This window comes from Leopardus geoffroyi, chromosome D1, assembly GCF_018350155.1.
Source record: "Leopardus geoffroyi isolate Oge1 chromosome D1, O.geoffroyi_Oge1_pat1.0, whole genome shotgun sequence".
NCBI lineage: Eukaryota > Metazoa > Chordata > Mammalia > Carnivora > Felidae > Leopardus > Leopardus geoffroyi.
In genome coordinates, this window is record NC_059329.1 from 34,670,005 (window position 1) to 34,692,618 (window position 22,614).

At 33.9% G+C, this 22,614-nt stretch overlaps 1 protein-coding gene across 2 annotated transcripts in view; it reads right to left on the minus strand.

Annotated features, from left to right (window-relative positions):
- Nucleotides 1-22,614, minus strand: part of CNTN5 (contactin 5) — a 1,378,474-nt gene that overhangs the window by 1,151,910 nt on the left and 203,950 nt on the right. The window lies entirely within an intron of this gene.

A 22,614-nucleotide genomic window follows, 5' to 3' on the forward strand; every position in this document is an offset into this window, starting at 1 on the left:
ATCAGTGTACCAGATGGTAACTTGCATGTATTTAATAATTGTATATATATAATTCAAATATTATATTTTTTAAAGCAAATCATGTTGTCAGAAGTAGTACAGTGACCACTGAAGCTAAACAGTTCATTTGCTCTAGTTATGCTGACATTGTAGCATGAAACTGCTCCTGTACTCAAAACTTGATAAATGTTTCCTATTTTAGAAACAAGAAATCCTCCAAGGTGCCCCTGGAGGAAAGACCTTCAAGCTTTCATGATTTCCTCTAAATGTTTAAAATCATGCTCTCCTTATGTGTTCTGAGTAACAATTATTGGCTTCTTTCCTGGAAATAAAATGTGCTTTACTCTTTTTTCTCCCTTAGTGGCTTCATGCTGTGTCCTGCTTTTTCCTAAAATTCTGATTTAGTTTTATCATTCATGGCTGATGTAAAGAAACTAAGAAGTAACACAGAAAAATAATGCACTATTTAATAATTATTCATATTATTAGATGTTAGGGTGACTTGCAAAGTGATTTAAAAATCTTACTCCATTAATTTAGGATACATTCAAGAAAGAGGGATGTTTATTATATTTAATGCATATTAGTAATATTGCTTTTTAAATTTTTTTTACATTTATTTTTGAGAGACAGAGATAGAGCACAAGTGGGGGAGGGGCAGGGAGAGAAGGAGACACAGAATCCAAAGCAGGCTCCAGGCTCTGAGCTGTCAGCACAGAACCCCACGCAGGGCTCAAACCCACAAACTGTGATATCATGACCTGAGCTGAAGTCGGACAAAACCGACTGAGCCACCCAGATGCCCCCATATTAGTAATATATATGTGGCATCTAGATTTCAAAATTAAGTAAAGTTTTTGGATAAAATATCCCATGTTGAATTATGAAAGAATTTTGTGGATTTGCTTACTCAGTATAACACATTAAAATGTGCATACTACTTTGATATTTGAAAATTGTTCACTATATACATGAAAAAAATACAAAATAACATGAAGAATTATGATCCTAACAATGTAAAAAATATAATGTATAGAAATTTATGTAGAAAAATTGGAAAATTATTTTAAGTGTATCATTACATACTTTAATATATATGTAAAATATATCAGCAAATACTATATATAAAGTCAAAATAAGTAATCATAAATAAAATCCATATATTTGGCAATATAAAATTTTTAATTTATGTACAGCACAAAACATAATTTAAAAAGTAGAAACATTTTTGTCTCATATGTCACAGTGTTAATGCACATCATTAATAATTCATATATAATCAGCTTTTATGAGAGAACCAATATAAAATAGCAATCTCAATTATATTATATCTCAAATCTCAAATCTCAATTATATCTCAATCTCAAATATTTATATATATTTATATATATATTTATATATATATACATACATAAACATGAGAAAACTTAATTTTAAAGAAACATAAATTAGAACAATATTTGAAATGCTATTATACTGTATTTTGATAAGGGCTACCTAAGTGAATTTCTCATAAAGTGGGAATTATATTAGTAAAAGCTGTATAAAAAACCATATCTCAGGGGTGCCTGGGTGGCTCAATGGGTTAAGCATCCAACTCTGGTTTTGGCTCAAGTCATGACTCCACTGTTCGTGGGTTTGAGCCCCACACTGGGATCCACACTGACAGTGTGCAGCCTGCTTGAGATTCTCTCTCTATCCTTCTCTCTCTGCCCCTCATGGCTCCTGCTCTCACCTGTGCTCTCTCTCCTTCCCTCTCTGTCTCTCTCTCTCTCTCAAAATAAATAAAGCAAACAAACAAAAACAATCAGTATCTCCAATGAAACTATATGAAAATATAACCACCTCCAGGCAATTAATAAACTGATGCTATCTAATGCAAAAAGAATGTTGTAGCCAAATGTGGGCATAACTTTTAAGAACTCTTTTAGATTAAGGGAACAAACATTTCTTGAATAGTTCTCCACTACTATATGTAATGCAGTTTGATAACCATTTTTACTCTTATTTTGAAATTCCTATAGAACTTCCAAATAGGCTTTATTAACTTTTTCTGATGGATGAGAAAACTAACACTCAGAAAGGTAGCTAATTTAACTAATGCCACCCAACTAGTAAGGGTGTATCAGAACTGAGCTCTATTTTACACCAATTTAGCTGAATTCAATAAAAATGTATTTAGCACCCTTACCACACATCAAATGATAAGAGAAATAGGTGAATAGATGTGAACATATCATATATGGGTGATCTTGGCCTAAAAAGAGCTTAATAGAGAGAGAGAGGCTATAGTCATACTAGTTGAAAGGTGGATTTTCTGTAACAAGGATACCACGTATGTGTAAAGGAAACATAGTGGAGCTTTATTTTGATTTCAGAATATTTCATGACAGACAAAGCTGTTTAGCCAGGTACAGCTGGCAGGGAGGCTTTTTGTGGAGAGATGTAAGGGAGGATAGGTACAAATGAGGCTGCATACAGGGCTGGCTGAAAGGTATGAAATATGAGATGCTGGGACTATTCTTTGGCAAGAATGTGCACAGAGACGAATATCATCCAGTCACCTGTACAAAGAAGTAGACAATTTGACTTGTATTTTGTTTTTGGAACTGTGTAAAATTAATAAATATTTTGTGCCAGATCTGTAACATTCATATGTATATTATGTGAAAGGGAAATATGTGAAAGCGAATTCTAAAAACTCCCACATTAGTGGACTTTTAGTTTGGTAGTATACTTTTAAGTTTTATATTTAGGACTGAAATTCTTTGATAGATTGGCTAAAATTCATTTCTAATTATTTGGTTAGAGGCTAAGGCACTTTTAATAGCTTATGACAATAGTTTGAAACCACTTAAATTCTAACCATGATTATCAAATAAATATCATTATTTCTTATATTTGTTGAATAGTTTATAAAACATTCTAAAAATAATTATTTTCATAATGACTTCAAATGCTTTGTGCACTTTAGTAAAATTATTATTAGCCTCAAACCTAAGTGGTCTTCCTGCCATTTCCTAGTTTACTATAAGAGTCAAATATATCTCTCCTATGAATTTATGACTTACATGCTTAATTATAGAGCAGTCAACCTCTCACTCATACTCTTTAGTTGTTTTAATTACATGTTATAAAAAAATAAAATAAATTTTTTCTTACTATACCAAAATGCCTATATCAGTAGTATTTAATGTTTTTATCAACATTTTGGAAAATGTTGGAAAAGAAAATAACTTTTCAGAAAATAAATAACGCTGAAAAGTTATTTTAACTTCAAATGTTTTACTTCAAATGAAGTATGTTTTACTTCAAAATGAATCCAAATATTACTTTAGACTGGTATTAGTTACGAAGCCAGAAACATGTTGTGATTTATTGAATTTATCTACCTAAATAAGTTAATGTGTCAAGATTATTTAGACTCACTTTTCTCCATCTCTGATAAAATAGTTGTGGATGAGAACAATCAGCGAGCTATTTTTTTTTCTTTTTCTTTGATGAACAGAAGTAAGTGAGATGAAAAAGGGAGGGGTGAGGGAAGGGGAGGGGAAAGGAAGGGAAGGGAAGGGAAGGGAAGGGAAGGGAAGGGAAGGGAAGGGAAAAGTGTATGAGCAGAGAGGATTTTACTGTTACAATCTCTTATCACACACAAGGGTTTCTAGGGTGAGCACCAAAACTGAAGTCTATTAGTATTTGTATTAGATTCAAGCCCACTCTAAGTCTGCTTGGGAGGGGGAAGATGAAGATGCTAGGAGCTGAGCCCAAGTGACGGAGGAGACATGATGATCATCATGAACACTCTTGAGAGAAAGTGCATATTGACTAAAGGGATGAGGAATAGAGTGGATGTGATAATTTCTGTTTCTTTATGTTTGCATACCTAAAATACAGCTCTTATTTTCCTTTTAGGTGCCTAGTATTAAATAATGTTTAAATTAACCAACCGTTATTAACAATGAAGTCAAGATAAGGGAGAATAGAATACAAATAAACTTTAAATTATTGAGGTGATTCACAAATAATCTTGCATTAGAAACTTTACACCATATGTTCAAATTGGAACTGTTTCTAATTTAAATTAAGAAACAGGGCCATAAATTTACTAAAAGATGCCCAAGTGTTGCAATCTTTTAAGTTTGAATCAGTTTCCAAAATGCAATGAATGATTTCTAAATAAACAATGCTATGCTGCTTTGGCTTATAAATGTAATGTGTATATATCAATTACTAGCTTTTAAAAAGTTTTGTAAATATGGTTTGAACCTCCTATTTGAATGTTTTAATCACATGAACAGTTAAAGTTCTGGGCAATTTCCAGGTCAGAGAAAGTTTAGTAAAGTTGAGTCTGAGTTAAACATATTTCCCCTTTGGGATAATTCATAGCTTTGCATATTTTCCCTTTCCTTCCTTATTTCCTTCCTTCTTCCTTCCTCCCTCTCTCCCTTCCTTTTTCTTATCTATGTTTATTTATTGTTATGTATACACATTTTCTCATTTTTTGATGTATAATTTCCATATTTTTACAGATGGATACATATGCATATCTATAAATTACAGTCAAATAGTTTATATTAATTGTATCCCTTCATTACATATTTTCAAAGTGTGAATATTTTTTCATAGCAAATTACATATAAAAGCAAGAAAAACAAGGATAATTTTGTTATTTCAATTCATTTATTTTGGAAATATAAATAAGGGTGGCATCAATAATCAAATACAGGGAGATTAGTTTCTAAACTATAGGTTACTGAGAACAAAAATAAATGTTATCCTTTATGACATAAGGAAATATATTTATATAGTGTTTTTAAATCATTTTCATCTGTTAGTTGTTAATATATTTTATTAAATAAAAGTAAAAATTTCAGGGGCATCAGGGTGGCTCAGTCAGTTAAGTGACTGATTTTTGGTTTCAGCTGAGGCTGTGATCTCACAGTGCATGAGTTTGAGCCCCATGATGGGCTCAGTGCTGACAGTGCAGAACCTGGTTGGGATTCTCTGTCTTCCTCTCTCTCTGCCCCTCCCCCAATTTACTGTCTTTGTCTCTCTCAAAATAAATAAATAAACTTAAAAAAAATTAATTATAAATTAAACTAAAATAATGATAATAAAAATGGAATTTCGTGGGGTGCCTGGGTGGCTCATTCAGTTAAGCATCCAACTTTGGCTCCGGTCATGATCTCGTGGTTCATGGGTTCAAGCTTCACATGGGACTCTCTGCTGACAGCTCAGAACCTGAAGCCTGCTTCAGATTCTGTGTCTCCCTCTGTCTCTACCCCTCCCTCACTTGCACTCCATCTCTCTCTCTCTCTCTCTCTCAAAAATAGACATTAAAAATTTTTTTAAATGCGATTTGTGTTTGTTGTGTATATGTACGTGTTATATAGCAAAGAGTTAGTGCTTATACTAAATTATTTCCCAAAATCTCCAAATTGTTGATGACTTGTTTACATGTATTAGTTTATTCCCTTAAACAAAATTTATATAAAACGTTATAAAGACTTTAATACCATTATAGGTACTTATTTTTATTTCATTTTTAAATTCATAAATTGCACTCCAACCTAAACTACACTCCTGGCTTCACAGAAGACAGGAAAATAAAAAGTTGTAACTATTTATCTTAATAAACAGTAAAAAATGAAAGGCATAACTATTAATGTATTTCCACAAGGGAAGAATAAGCTGTAAAGATGTGCTTTGTATGAATGTATGTGACATTTATGTCACTCTTGAGACACAGAACAGAATTCAGGTAACTGCAATATTATGCATCAACCTATTTTACCTTTTCGATTTTCAAGTAGGACACAATTCCTAATGATGGCAAGTTTTCTTTTGTAAGCTAAGAAATAGAATTGTAGAGAAAAATTCTTTCTTTCTGTACCTGTGTCTCTGAGATAGTATAAGATTATTTAAGTATTTCCTGAGATTATTCTTCATTGTGAATTAAATGAATTAGAAATATCTATATCCTTTTAAAACTGGATGAAAATTATTTGAAAGTGTACAGTGATCTACAAAAGAGTAAGAATTATCAACAAGGATTTACTTGCATGAATTCTAGAATTGTGCTAACATGGAGTTTAATAAAGGATACCTCCTAATACTTAATATGTTTTTCTCTCTTTTTAAAACCGCTGAACCTTATTTACCTTAATTTCAAACTAATTGAATCATTCCTCTACATGCTGACACTTTTTTTTCGATGTCTTAATACATGCTTTTTTTTTTAAATTTATTATTAAAGTACAGTTGACATACAATGTTATATTAGTTTCAGGTGTATAACATAATGATTTGATAATTCTATACATTACTCAGTGCTCACCATGTTAAGTGTAGTCACCATCTGTCACCATACAACATTATTACAATATTATTGACTATATTCCCTATGCTGTACTTTTCATCTTCATGACTTATTACATAACTGGAAGTTTGTACTTCTCAATCTCCTTCATTTATGTTACTCATCCCCCAACCCAACTCCCCTCTGACAACTACCAGTTTTCTGTATTTAAGAGTCTGTTTTTTATTCTTTATTTGTTTTGTTTTGTTTTTACATTTCACATATACGTGAAATCATATGGTATTTGTCTTTCTCTGACTTATTTCACTTATATAAAATTTTTAAGTTGTCTGTAAATTACATAGATTTCAAGAGAGGTGGAATAACTCCAGAAATAGTTATATGATACATTTCTGTGCTGGGTTACCCACTTGATAGACTAAGAAACTGATGTTTAAAGAAAATAATTTTACTCATCAGATGAAAAGTTAGAATTATTTGAGTCTCTTACGTTTATTTATAATTTTCTATTGTTTCTATGTTTAGCTATACAGGGTTGAGGGAACATACCATAATGTTTTCTGTATACAGTGTCACTGGAATCAATCTGGCCCTGCCATTGAAACTATTTTAATCTGCATCACTTACAACAGAAAAAAAAAATTACATAAATTCCCTTAAAACATACATCTTCTATTGTGGTATAAACTAGAAAACGTTGCAAGTAAAAGTGATGAAATCTTTAAAATAAAACTAGCAATGACTGGCATCTATTTGACAGGAAATCATGGTTTTTCTAAATTTACGATTATTAATTTGTGGTTTTAAATACATTAACATTTATTTAAAGTCATAGCACACATCAGGCAGAGTATAACACATTTTTTTTTAGAGGCTGTGACACCTCATAATCGCAAAATTGTGCTCAAATTCTTTGTGCTTCTTTGGTGAAGTAGTATTTATATAGTCATAATATCAAAAGTACTTATGGGGGCGCCTGGGTGGCTCAGCTGCCTAAGCCTCTGACTTGGGCTCAGGTAATGATCTCGTGGTTTACGGGTTCGAGCCCCGAATCGGGCTCTGTGCTGACAGTTCAGAGCCTGGCGCCTGCTTTGGATTCTGTGTCTCCCTCTCTCTCTGCCCCTCCCCCTTCGCGCTCTGTTTCTCACTTCTTCAAAAATAAATAAACATCAAAAAAAAAAAAAAACATTGTTTTTAAATGACTTATGGATATTTCCCTTTATTTCTTTTTTCAATTTTTTTTTAACGTTTATTTATTTTTGAGGCAGAGAGAGACAGAGCATGAACGGGGGAGGGACAGAGAGAGAGGGAGACACAGAATCCGAAACAGGCTCCAGGCTCTGAGCTGTCAGCACAGAGCCCGACGTGGGGCTGGAACTCACGGACCGCGGGGCTGGAACTCACGGACCGCGAGATCACGACCTGAGCCGAAGTCGGATGCTTAACCGACTGAGCCACCCAGGCGCCCCTTCGTTTATTTCTAAAGAGAGACAAGATAAGCCAGGGCTCCTGTTTAAATATTTGAATTAAAATGGTACATAGTACACACTTAATAACTACTTAGCAAAGGATAATTAATAGACACTATATTTAAAGTTAAGTATTAATGAACTGTAATTGTATGTAATTTTAAAAGACTTTGAGAGGGCCACCTGGGTGGTTCAGTCAGTTAAGCATGTGATTCTTGATTTGGGCTCAGGTCATGATTTCAGGGTTTGTGAGTTTGAGCCCCACATAGGGCTCTGCACTGGTGGTGAGGAGCCTGCTTGGGATTCTCTATCCTTCTGTCTCTGCCCCTGCCTTGCTCTTGCTGTCACCTGTGTGCTTGCTCGCTCGCTCTCTCTCTCTCTCAAAATAAACAAACAAACAAACAAACAAACAAATAAATAAATAAATAAACAAACTTAAAAAAAAAGAAAAAAAAAAACAAAAAACAAAAAACAGGCATACTCCTAACCAATGGTCTCTGTATGACTATCTCCTTTGCCTGGAAGGACCTTTCTCCAGATATATTTATAGGTTAAACTGCTCACCTGTTTAACTCTTTACTCACTGTTACCTGCCTTAGGAGGAGTGTAACCTCATTTACACTATTAAACCTCTCCCTATGACCAGAATCTTAAACCTTTTCACCATTACCTATTTTTAATTTTTGCCTTAGCCTTTATGACTTAACATATTATATAATTTATTATATTATTTTAGCATATTAATCTTTTATTATATTTATAAGAATCTACTTATTAGAATTAAAGCTCTGAGATCCCTTTTGTGTTCAGTAGTGTATCCCAAATGCGCCGAAGAGTGCCAGCCAATTAACAAATATTTGCCAAATAAATAAATGAATAAAGTAATAACTGTTAAAAGCTTCTATCAATAAGAATTAGATTCATTTGTAATAAAAAATAAATTAATGAAAGCTAGAACAATATGGGTGTTTATCTTTTACATAAACAAAAGCAGTTTAGGGGGCTAGTTTGATGGTTTATGAAGTATCAATATCCAAACTACTTCTATCCTTTTGTACTGCTATTCTCAATATGTGGCTTCTACCTAAGGGTTCTAAATGACTACTGAATTCATAATCTAGGCAGAATAACAAGAAAAATGATATAAGGAGGGCACATCCCATATATTTAAGCCACTTCCTAAACGTTGCACATACCAATTTACTCTACATTTCATTGCCCAGAAATTAGTCACCTTGTTACATCCAGTGGAAACAGAGGTTTGGAAAAGAGTTCTTATTCTAGAAAGTTATGTGCTCAGCTGAAGAAAGTTATGTGCTCAGCTGAAGATCCAAAAGAAGGGAAAGTGGGTATTTATTGAAAACTCTGTCATAAAATTCAAATGTATATGATGAGTGAACAATTAGATATAAAACTGGTAATCATAAAAATTTTTTTAGCCAGCATCAGTATTGGTTTACATGTGTTGTCACAGATTAATTGCATTCAGATTCAAAAGGGTCCTTATGTGGACAATAGATTGCATAATCACCTTACATATCTGACTGTAGGTCAGTAGAAATATCTGTGCTAAAAATGTATTTTTGGGAATCAGAAGCACATGTACTATGTAAAACCAAGAAAAAAGTATAAGGTTACCTAGAGAGCTAGAGATCTGACATATAGATATAGGAGAGAAGAGGTTCTATAACTGAGATCTAAGATACTCTACAATTTGAAGGTCCAAAAGGCAGAGTAGGTAAACCAGTTAAGTTAGAGGAAAATCAAAGGGAGGTTGGTTTCATAGAGTCCAAGGGAAAATAGTGTTTCAAGAACTATGCAAATAATCTTAATAGATGAGATAAAAATGAGAACTGAGAATTTACCATTAGATTTAGCAATGTAAAGAAAAATTATTGGTCTTAACAATAACTGTTTAACTAGAACCATCACCACAAAATGGAAAGAAAACAATTGGAGAAAAAAAGTATACGATTGTTTGGAAAATTTGCTTCAAAGAAATAAAGTAGTGAAGGAAATATCGATACGCTTTGTTTAAAATTATTTTTTAGTTTATTTATTTTGAGTGAGAATGAACATGAGTGGCAGAGGGGAAGAGAGAGAGGGAGAGAGAAACCCAAGCAGGCTCTGTTCTGTCAGAGCAGAGCCTGATGTGGGACTCAGTCTCATAAACTGTAAGATCACGACATGAGCTGAAACCAAAAGTCAGAGGCTCAACTCAGGCACCTTAACACTTTTTTTTTACTCTTAAAACAAGAGTACATCTCAGCATGTAAGTATACTGAAGAGACCAATTCAGTAAAAACTGAAAATGTAATGATGCTTGGAAAGTAGGTAGCAATTATGGAATTGATGCCTTTGAGAAAGTGAAGGGGATGTAATCCAATAAAGCAGAGGGACTGGCCTTAAACAGAAGCCCACTTTTGAAAGAGTAAAGTCTTCCTGGATGAGTGGATTGATAGATTTAATGGCTAAAGAATGCAAAAACTCTTGTCCAATTTAAATTCTTTTTTCTCTTTAAATATCATCGCAGCTGAGTGAGGAGGGAGCATTGGGAAATTAAGATTAAACAGAACTGGGAGAGTATTGTCTAGATCAGACCTCGCTACTCAGAGTGAATCTGATGGTCAATAACATTAATGTCACCTAGAGCTTGCTAGAAATGCAGATTCTCAGGTATCTCACAAGATTTTCAGAAAATGCATTTTAATAAGATCTCCAAGTGATTTGTGTGCTCATTAATTTTAGGAGTCACCAATCAGAATAGGAGACTGAATTTGTAAGCAAACAGTGGTAGTATTGTCCAAATGACTAGTTGCCCTTTTGAGATTAGCAGTCATGATTTTAAAGCGAGTTTAAGTTTTCTGTTAACCATTTCAGCCAACATCCTAATTAAATTCTCTTGTCATTTCAAACTTAAGTCTAGAACAAAATCTGTTTCTCCACTAGTCTTCCCCATCACAGTAAATGGCACCATAATCGCCTCTGCTGTTTGAACCAAATATCAATAAATCAACCTTGATTCATTTTTGCTCTTCCAACTATACCCTAATCCATTAGAATGTACTATATGGACTTTACCACCAAAACCCACCTGAACTCTGTCTGTTTCTTTCAATCTTCTCAGCTGCTATGCTAGTCTAATTTCTATCATCTCTTCTTGCATGTCAACAGCCTCCTCATTGCTGTCTGTGTTTCCACTTTCAAAGTGTCAATGATTTCTTCATATTCTAGGAATGTTAAACTAACAGGGAAAATCTGTTATAAGATGGCCGACAGGACTGATAGGGAAATTCCAGTCCCTGACTAGACTCCCCTTCCGGGTTCTTCTTCCCACCTTGCTTGCTGCACATGCCAAATTGCTACTAATGCGGAATGTGGAAGTGTGGAAGTAAGAGACTATAAATTGTTACCTCTGCTTATGCTCAGGACTCAAACCTCTGGAGAGTGATCTCCTCTGAGCCCACTGGTGTAAAATAAACCTCCTGCCTTTCAAGATCCCAAAGTGCCACTTGGTTCTTCCACCGGGTGATTCAGACCAGGTTCCGTAACAAAACAAATGAACAAACAAAATAGTTGGAACAACCACAAATTGTAGCCAACTTAAAAGACCTCTCATCTGAAATATAATTACAAGAATGCAGGTTGGTTCACACTGAGAAGATAAACCTGAATTTGAAAGAAAGATTATTTAATTTCTACTTTCAATTATTTGAAGGGCAAAGAATCACTAACACATTCTGATTGCCAAAGAGCCACACACTGGGCTAGGCACTGGAAATCCATTATTTCCATTTCTTTAACACTTCATGATAGTTTTCACTTAATCACACCTCCCAGGCCATTAAAACTAGAACTGTGACCACAGTAATGGTATAAGAATTATTACAGCAATCTAAAGCATAGAAATATTTGAGAGTATCTCATTGAATATCACTTGAAATATTCAAGCACAGTAAAGAAAGCCACTGACGGAGATGCCATGGAGATGATTTAGCATGAGTTCGGTAGTTGTGCTAGATGATGATAAGTTTATAGTATCATTGAATTCCATGGTTCTGTGATACATTGTAACCTAGAATTCATTGCCAAAATGAAATTCAGTGTATTTACATTTAGAACATTGTGTGAAATATTCTATGATGTGGATAAGAAAAAAGAATTTCCACCAGATTTATTGGGGCCATCAAATTAATAGGAAGATGCAGAACTTTCTGAAATTTCAAATGAATCTACCAACTAGGCCTTGTTCCTGTGGTTGTTAACATTTCATCAATGAAATCAGAATTGGAAGGAGAATTAAAGTTGCCCCAAACCAATAAATTAATTACACAGATTCACAGATTAATGGATATGTCACATTGCACACAGCCAAAACTAAATACATTTCCTGATAATGACTCTGGCTAACAAATTCATTATACTGTGCTATTCTACAATGGGTTACTCTTGTATATACTATCTATATAAATATTTAAATACAAATATATATGTATTAATATATATTTATAACATTTATATTTACAAGTATAAATATATATTTAATAGTTCAATGCTTTCATTTGCACAGACTACTTTTTTTTTTCTTCAGATGCCCAGGTTAGCCATACTTACATACATTAAGTTTCCCAAACTGCAATGCTCTCACAAGACCCTGTGCCTCTAAGTATACACTTTTCCTTTGCCTAGGCTACATTTTGTTGGGAAGTTGTGCCAATGCACACCATGCTTCTGATGAGCATTTTTTTCACCTCATTAAAAATTATAAAATCAATGACCCTGGAATGCTTTTTTTTTCTGTTTTTAATTTTTTTTCCAGTTTCTTTTTTTTTTTTCAATATATGAAATTTATTGTCAAATTGGTTTCCATACAACAGCCAGTGCTCATCCCAAAAGGTGCCCTCCTCAATACCCATCACCCACCCTCCCCTCCCTCCCATCCCCCATCAACCCTCAGTTTGTTCTCAGTTTTTAAGAGTCTCTTATGCTTTGGCTCTCTCCCACTCTAACCTCTTTTTTTTTTTTTTCCTTCCCCTCCTCCATGGGTTTCTGTTAAGTTTCTCAGGATCCACATAAGAGTGAAACCATATGGTATCTGTCTTTCTCTGTATGGCTTATTTCACTTAGCATCACACTCTCCAGTTCCATCCACGTTGCTACAAAGGGCCATATTTCGTTCTTTCTCATTGCCATGTAGTACTCCATTGTGTATATAAACCACAATTTCTTTATCCATTCATCAGTTGATGGACATTTAGGCTCTTTCCATAATTTGGCTATTGTTGAGAGTGCTGCTATAAACATTGGGGTACAAGTGCCCCTATGCATCAGTACTCCTGTATCCCTTGGGTAAATTCCTAGCAGTGCTATTGCTGGGTCATAGAGTAGGTCTATTTTTAATTTTCTGAGGAACCTCCACACTGGAATGCTTTTAAGTAAAAAATGTAAGAATCCAAGCAAAACTAAATTTAAAATAATAAAAAATTATAATAATAGACCAGCATACAACTTTAATAACATAAAAACTACAAATATATTCACTTGCATAGAGCAAATAAAGAACTGATGGTAAAGTAAATTAGATGCCATGAAAATATTTTTACCAAGTGATACTCAGGGGCACCTGGGTGACTCAGTCGGTTAAGTGTCCGACTTGGGCTCAGGTCATGATCTCACTGTTCATGGGTATGAGCCCCATATCGGGCTCTGTGCTGACAGCTCAGAGCCTGGAGCCTGGTTCGGATTCTGTGTCTCTATATCTCTCTGTCCCTCTCCTGCTTGTGCTCTGTGTCTCTCTCCTTCTTTCTCTCAAAAATAAATAAATATTAAAAAAGTGATACTCAAATAATCTTAACTTTGAAAAGAAAAATAAAATAGCATAAAAATTGCAGAGAGAGGTAGAGGAAGATGGTGGCAGAATAGGAGGACCATAGGCTCATCTCCTCCCATGACCATGACTAGATAATTATCAAATCATCCTAAATACCACAGAAATCAACTTGAAGAGTGACAGAACAAACTGTACAAATAAATGGAGAGAAGAGGCCACATCAAAGACGGTATGAAGTGCAGAGATGTGGTTTGGGGGAGAAACAGATCACAAGGGAAATGTCATGGTTGTAGAGAAAGGAGAGAGAGAGAGGAAGGAGCATACAGGGGAACAAAGAAGGAGAATATTTACCCAAAGTTATTGTCAGGGAAAAAAAGAGAGGTTGATTTTTGTGTTGTCCTACAGAGAAGGCAGGCAAACAACCAGGAGGCTGATGGCATGGAAACAGAGATCTGAAGAATGCTTGGGGTATAAAATGGGGATATATTTGCTTTTCTTGGAGCATATCCCTGAGAGTCATCTTTCACGGAGATGTCTCTTTGGGGACAAAGGAGCTGGCTGGTGCCATTTCCCTCCCCTGTCCCTCAGCCTAAATGCAGAACCATCTGCTTAAAGCAGCTCAGCGCCCCATACTCTGCCTAACACCAAGTCCCACACCTGTGTTTTCTGGAGGGGCTACCATTCTCAGTGAAGTTTGCCTAAGTCCCAGCACAGAGGGCCCATTCAACAAAAGTCCAGCAGAAACCCCTGGCCACACCATAACTCTGGAACAGAGTTCTGCAGTGTTTCAGTTCCACTGGAAATAATATCAGGTTTCATTTCACAATCAGACAAGAACACACCTAGTTAAACTTGCCACATTCTGGCCAAGGTTCAAGCACTGACCACTGCAGGCAAGGAGAGCCTCTGCAGATAACTGGCCTAAAGGATAGAGCAGCCAAAACACAACAGCACAGCACACACAACACACGTCAGGACACTCCCTGAAGTGGCAGGCACTGGACACAACATAACCTCTTCTTCCTATAGCCATTACTGTCAGAAGCAGGAAACAGACTTTTCTAATACAATAAACAAGGTAGAGACATAGACAAAACGCAAAGATGGAAGAATTCATCCCAAATGAAAGAACAAGATATGATCATGGCCCAATCTAAGCAAAACAGATATGTTACATGATGGAGAATTTGGGGGTGTTTTGGTCATCTTATTTTTTCTTTTTTTTTTCATATTTTCATTTAAATTCTACTTAGTTAACATATAATTAACATGTTTATAGATAACATATATTGGTTTCAGGAGTAGAATTTAGTGATTCATCACTTACATATAATAGTGCTCAACACATTAAGGGTCTTCTTTAATACCTGATGGAGCATTTAAAACAACAATCATAAGGATACTAGCTGAGCTTGAGAAAAGAATGGAAGATTTCAGGGAGACCCTTACCACAGAGATAAAAGAGTTAAAAAAGAATCAGAAATTAAAAATGCAATAACTGCGATTGGAAACAGGCTTGACACAATGAACACGAGCATGGCGAAGAGGAACGAATAAGTGATAGAGAAGGCGAAATAATGGAAAATAATGAAGCTAAACAAGAGAGAAAGAATTACTGAACATGAGAATCGACTTAGGGAATTTAGTGAATTCATTGAATGTAATAACATTCATATTATAGGAGTCCCAAAAGAAGAGAGAGAAAAGGGGGCAGAAAATTTATTTTAATAATTAATAGCTGAAAACTTGTTGAATTTGGGGAAGGAAACAGACATCCAAATCTAGGAAACTCCCATTTAAACTCCCACAGAAAACTCCCATTTAAAACAGACAAACAATAAAGAAGAAAAAAAGCAGGCTGACACCAAGACATATTGTAATTTAATTTTCAAAACATATTGATTAAATGTCTTAAAAACAGCAGGGCAAAAGAAGTCCTGACTTTACAAGGGAAGACCCATAAGGCTGCAGCAGTTCTCTCCACAGAAACTTAGCAAGCCAGAAGGAAGGAGCATGATATATTTAAAGTGCTGAATGGGAAAAATCTGTAGCCAAGAATGCTCTATCCAGCAGGGCTATCATTCAGAATAGAAAGAGGGATAAAGAGTTTCCCAGAAAACAAAAACTAAAGGAGTTTGTGACCATTGAGCCAGCCCTGCAAGAAATATTAAAATGTATTATTTGAGTGGAGCGGAAAGACTGAAAGTGACAAAGACAAGAAAGGAACAGAGAAATCTTCAGAAACACCAAAACAAGTAATAAAATGGCAATATATACATATCTCTACATAATTGCTTTGACTGTAAATGGACTAAGCACTCTAGTCAAAAGATATAGAATGTCAGAATGGATAAGAAAATAAAACTCATCTATATGCTGCCTATAGAGGTTCATTTTAGGCCTGAAGACAGCTGCATATTGGAAGTGAGGGCATAGAGAAATATTTATTTTGCAAATGGATGTCAAAAGAAATCCAGAGTACCAATGCTTAGACTAGACCTTAAAACAAAGACTAGGAACACCTGGGTGGCTCAGCAGGTTAAACATCTGACTCTTGATTTCAGGTCAGATCATGATCTTGCAGTTTCTGGTTTCAAGATCCATGTTGGGCTCCATATTTCAGGGCAGAATCTGCTTGGGATTCTCACTGTCTCCCTCTCTGTCAGGCCCTCCCCCACTCGCAGTCTCTCTCTCTCTCTCTCTCTCTCTCTCTCTCTCTCTCTTTCTCTCTCTCTCTCTCTCTCTCTCTAGAAAATAAAACAAAACAAAACAGAACTTAAAAAAATAAGTAAAACTAAGACTGTATCAAGAAGTGAAAAAGGACACTATATCATAATAAAGGGGACAATTCAACAAGAGGATCTAACAAGTGTAAATTTTAATAGGAATATTAATTGGGAAACACCCAACCATATAAAACAATAATAAACATAAACAAAGTAATAGATAATACAATAATAGTAGGGGACTTTAACACCTCACTTACAGCAATGGACATCATTTAAACAGAAAATCAACAAGGAAACAATGGCTTTGAGTAACACACTGCACTAGAATGATTTAACAGATATATTCACAATATTTCATCCTAAAACAGGAGAATACACATTCTTTTCAAGTGCACATGAGACATTCTCCAGAATAGATTGCATACTAAGTCATAAATCAGGTCTCAACAAGTACAAAGACTGAGATCACACCATGCATATTTTCTTATCACAACACTATGAAACTTGGAGTCAACCACAAGAAAAAATGTGAAAAGAGAATAAAAACATGGAGGTTAAACAACATGCTACTAAACAATGAATGGATCAACCAGGAGGGAGGTGGGTGGTATGTGTGTGGATTAAATAGGTGATGGGAATTAAAGAGTGCACTTGTTGTGATGAGCACAGGGTATTGTATGTTAGTGTTGAATCACTATATTGTACACTTGAAACTATTAACACTGTGTTGACTAACTGGACTTTAAATAAAATCTTCTCTACAAAAGAGAAAAAAAAATACTAACTATAGCTTTGGAAAAAATAAAGCAAATTTTAACAAAGTAGAATTAAAAAAAATAGATAAAGATAAGAAAATTGTAAAATTAAATGACTAGATGCTATGTCCAAATGAGTAAAACTGTTCCAGAAAAACAAAACAAAACAAAACATAAAACAAAAACTAGGGATTTACTCAAGAAATAATATCAAATTTGTCAGAAATGTAGAATAGATATTTCCATATAAAAATATCTCTATATCAGAAAGTAATATAAATATGTCACATATATATCACATCAGAATTTACAAAGTATTACTTGAAGGTCATAAAATTTAGGAGAATATTTTCTAATCTATATTTTAATATCTGGCCACTTTATCACATAGCTAGTTTCAAATGTATAGTGTTGCAAAAATTCTTCCATCTGCATATTTTTTTCACAGGAGAATATTCTTCACAAAAACAAATTAGGAAAGAAAGAGAACACCATGTAATCCAAGATTTAAGAGATGTTTTACAGGAAAAGGTCCAAAATTCCAATGATGAAATAAATAGATATTCCAGGATCACAGCTATGCAATAGGCCATAAGAAAACTTGTCCAGATAGGAGCAGCAAAATAAAGGGGTTTAAGAGATGTGTCTCCAGCAGTAAAAATGGAACCAAAGAGTTAGGTGATATGACTGATCATAGAGAGTGGAATTTAATAGTTCAGAGTTTAGAAAATAGGTAAGTTTAATCTGACAAATGTTCATTGAGCTTCTAATGTTTCACATGTTGTATTAGTTACTTTAGGAAAATCAGTGAACAAAATAGACTATGTATCTGCCCTAGTAGAGTATGCAATCAAGAAAAAAATGTTAGGCAATTATTAACTCCAGAAAACACAGCTAAGAACAATCTTGACACAATCACAATAATTTAAACACTGAAATTGATTTAAACTAATATTGTGCTAAAATTCTTTTGTTTGTTTGTTTGTTTGTTTGTTTTTTTGTTTGAAGAGAATGATGTTGAGACCTGGGGATAGGAAATCAATAAACAAGAAATAATATATGTAATTGGGGATAAAAAGATGAAATAAAATTATAATAAGCACGTATGCTTATCCCCATTCTCTAACATAGATATCCCATCATATTAGCACCATTTTCTGTGGAACTTGAGCCAGCTCTCCCACTGAATTCCTCTCCACTCAGACCTACCTCAGGCAGCTATGACTAGAGTTAGCACATTAAATAATACATATTTGCAGTCTCTCAACTAGATGATCTCTAAGATGAGTTCTTAGCTAACACATGAGGGAAAAGTTTTACATATTAGAATACCCTGTAGGAGAATATATTGCAAAAATAAAGAAGGAGGGTTAGGGTAATGCTAATGAGAATAACGGAAGATCGGAATGGGAATATTCTTATGCTACAATTGATATGCAGTTTTTATTTTTAAATGGAAATTATTTTAAGAATATTTTTTGTTTGCAACCTTTATAATAAAGTTTTCCCAGCCCAATAATCCAGATAGTTTCAAACAACAAATTCAAAAACTTTCAAAAGGACTTCTTTTTTTTTCCGATGCTTTATCGATGTTTCCAGTCATCTTTGGAGTTCAGACTATAAAGCTATATCCATATTACAGACTAACCACAAATGTCATTCTGATAAGTTTTGTATTGGTACAGTAGTATGTATATTTAGATTTTTATATACAATCTTTTTAAGATGTAATAAGTCTATCTACATGCTAAGTGTTTAAATTCAGGGTCTTAGTGAGATATTATAAAAATATTTTCAATATAATTGAAATAAATCATTGGTTTCTATTCTACACTGTGACTTGCAAATTGAGATGCAAATAGGAAGTGCTGGATGGTAATCATTTGATTTATAAGATATAAACATAGTTGTTTCCTTATTCCATGATAAATAAAACATTTTATCTCATATTTCTTTTAAATAGCCTTCTTGATGAAAGATATTGCATTTCTCATAATTTTAAAAGTCAAAAAACTTAAAAAGTCAAATATTTAAATAATCAAATTGTTTTTATTGGCATCATTATAACATTTTTTTGTTTGTTTGAATCTCATTTCTCCACACCATCCCCTGACTGATAATGCGATAATTGATGGTTTCTTAAATTAAACAAAATAACGTCGGTGCCCTACTCTTCATCCATTAAAAAAAGAAAAATTTAAAATTAACTGTGTTTTAAAGTGCCTGGGTGGCTTAGTCTGTTAAGCCTCTGACTCCTGGTTTCAGCTCAGGTCATGATCTCACAGGTCCTGAGTTGGAGCCCTGACCTGGGCCCCACACTGCTGTCAGTGCAGAGTCTGCTTAGGATTCTCTCTCTCCCCCTCTCTCTTTTCCTCTCTCTGTGCCCTTCCCCCATGCTCTCTCTCAATAAATAAATAAATAAATAAATAAATAAATAAATAAATTTAAAAAAATAAAAATAAATGTATTTTTATACAAAGGTGCAATAAAACTAGCTTACTAATGTTTTAGGATGTCATATTTAACTGAAATCTTGTTTGTAAATCTATCACAGATTTAGTCAAGACAGTATATATTATTATTATAGCTTAGAAATAATTATGACTGGGCAGAAGATGAGTCATTAGGGTATTAATTTAACTTTCCTGTAAGCAGGATTAAAGTCCATATTCACTTCATGCACTTTTTATATTGCCAAAGATTAAGATCTGTCTAGGAAAAAGCATATTTCAAATAACCAAAGTAAGAGTATTGTAAATGAAATTTCTGTCTTTATGAAAAGCTTTTCTATACAATACATGTGCTATTAAACTCATCTGGTATTACACCTTCCAATACAAAAAGGAAACCATTTGAAATTCATGCACTAACCTCCTAAGCTATAAAGCCTGTTTATAAATGCTGTGATTTTGATACATTTCACTTTCCACACATCCAGTGATCATTTGGGGATCAAATCTGGCAGCTAACAATTTGCCATTCGACATTCTGTCAATAGATCATTCTTTTTATAGCTTGTTACATTTCAAAAAGTGATTAAGCTAATTAAACACAACTGGGAAACTAAGTACATATAGATTTAAATAAAATTGTTGAATGGCTTTGAAAAGGACATTATTATTTTCAATAACTAAAACTATAGTTAAATTCATTAACTTGTGCTTTTAGTATTACTTCCAACAGTACAATTTTTCTTTTTATAAATAGCTTATATATGCTTTCTGAAAATGTTAGGCGTGCACAACAACGTGGTAGACTGCTTAAAAATGTATACACTTTTATAAAGTTAAAAGTGTAAACATAAGTAAATCCCTTTAACAAAATGTTTCTATTTGTTATAAAGAATATTTTTTAAGTCTTTGACCACTTTCAATTATTTTGTATAAAGTTAAATAAAAATATATTAGCAAAACTAATTTAATAAAAATAGATAAAGCTAAAGCAATAATAAAAAATGGAAGTTTGTAAAAGTAAGGTTACCTATGTACTTGGATTTCTTGGATTCCCATTGATTATGAACTTGAATTTCTGACACGGCTTAATAAATTTCAATTGTTTTAGGCCAATTCAGCAGGGAGGGAAAAAAACACAGAGTTGAATGTGCTTCAGTAATATGATACAATTATTACTGATTACTTGAGACTGTGGTACATGATTCCTCTGAAGATTAATTTACCTGATTGCAGGCTGGTACATACAGTTTCTAGTGCTTTAGCCCTTTGAGATCTGCCATTATAATTAGAACACACGGTACATCCTACAGATTCCTCCTGTACAATATTACAAACAGTTTTATTGGTGACAAAATTATTTAATACCTATAAAATAGATTTCATGTATCCCCCTTTCAGGTTTTGATGAGTCATGATATTTCAACACTACTTTTACATTGTTTTTTATTTAAAAAAAATTTAATGTTTATTCATTTTTGAGAGACAGAGAGAATACAGCGTGAGTGGTGGAGGGGCGGAGAAGGAGACAGAATCGGGAGCAGGATCCAGACTCTGAGCTGTCAGCACAGAGCTGCACATGGGGCTTGAACTCACTGACAGCGAGATCATGACCTGAGCCATAGTCGGACACTCAACCAACTGAGCCACCCAGGTGCTCCGTACACTACTTACACATTTTTAAAGAAAGAGCAAATAAAAATAATCGTAGGAAGCGTTCAAATACTGCTTCTGAACAAAACTAACAGCCATAAAATTATTTTTATTAATTTTTATAATGTGTTGGTTACATATTGAGAATTATAATTTGATCTCATTTATAGAATTAATAATTTGATACAATCTAGGAAATATATTGCTTATTTGTTTATTGTTTTGATACTTTGTTATATATGTAAGAAACTTTCAGCCAAAAAAAAAAGTTTAATGATTTCTTTTTTTTTACTACAAATTGCTATCCAAAGTTTGTGCTTGGATTTTTGTTAAGGATATTTTAATGAAAGATAATTAATAAATTATGAAGTACATGCAAAGAAGGTAGACTGCAAGGCCGAAACCCTGAGAGTTGCAAGTACACTATTGGCTGAAAATATACAGGCTAAGTCTTCTTTCAAAGCCCTTAAAAAAATATACACATGCACACACAAACACACACACACACACACACAACCCTGAGAGTGGGAGAAAATCAGGACAGAAGAAAGGGAAATTTATTGATGACTTAGATGACTTAGATCCCCAACCCTGGTTTACAGGATACACATTGCCCAGTATTTATTCCCAGACTGAAAAACAAAGCAAAAACACAAAGCAAGTGGCTTTTATCAAAGCAGAATAAAACAAAATACATGTGGGGAAAGTGAAAAGTTCTTTGTGGAAAGAACAGTCCTAATTTGGAAGTTGACGAGGGCCTCATTACACATCATGACGTGAAGCCTGACAGTACATATCCCACCCACTATATAACGCTCCTACCCACAAAGACTTTCCACATAGAAAGAGATGTTTTGGAAACACATCTACCTACATGATATGAGAGGAAATCCACACTAGATATATCAGTATAAATAAGCAGATAAAACATTGGCACACATAAGAAAAAACAAAACAAAACAAAAAAAACATCAAACAGAAATACTAAGTTGATTTTGCATATGAACTGACACTAAAGGAAACATATTGGGAACAGAAGGAAACTAAAAACAAAAATCATTCCAAAATTTTATATGCATATGCATATTCATATTGCAAATATGCAAAATATTCATATATTTTGAATATATGCATATTCAAAAAGGTATCACTTTAAAAAAAAGTGAAAATCACAATAAAGTTGCAACAGAAAAAGAGCTTTTAGAAATTATAAAGGGGCACCTGGGTGGCTCAATTGGTTATGTGTCCCACTCTTAATTTGGCTCAGGTCATGATCTCATGGTTCATGATTTTGAGCCCCGAGTCAGGATCTGTGATGACAGTAGAGAGCCTGGTTGGGATTCTTGCTCTCCCTCTCTCTGCCCCTCCTTCACTATCTTTATCAAAAGAAATAAACATTTTTTAAAAAT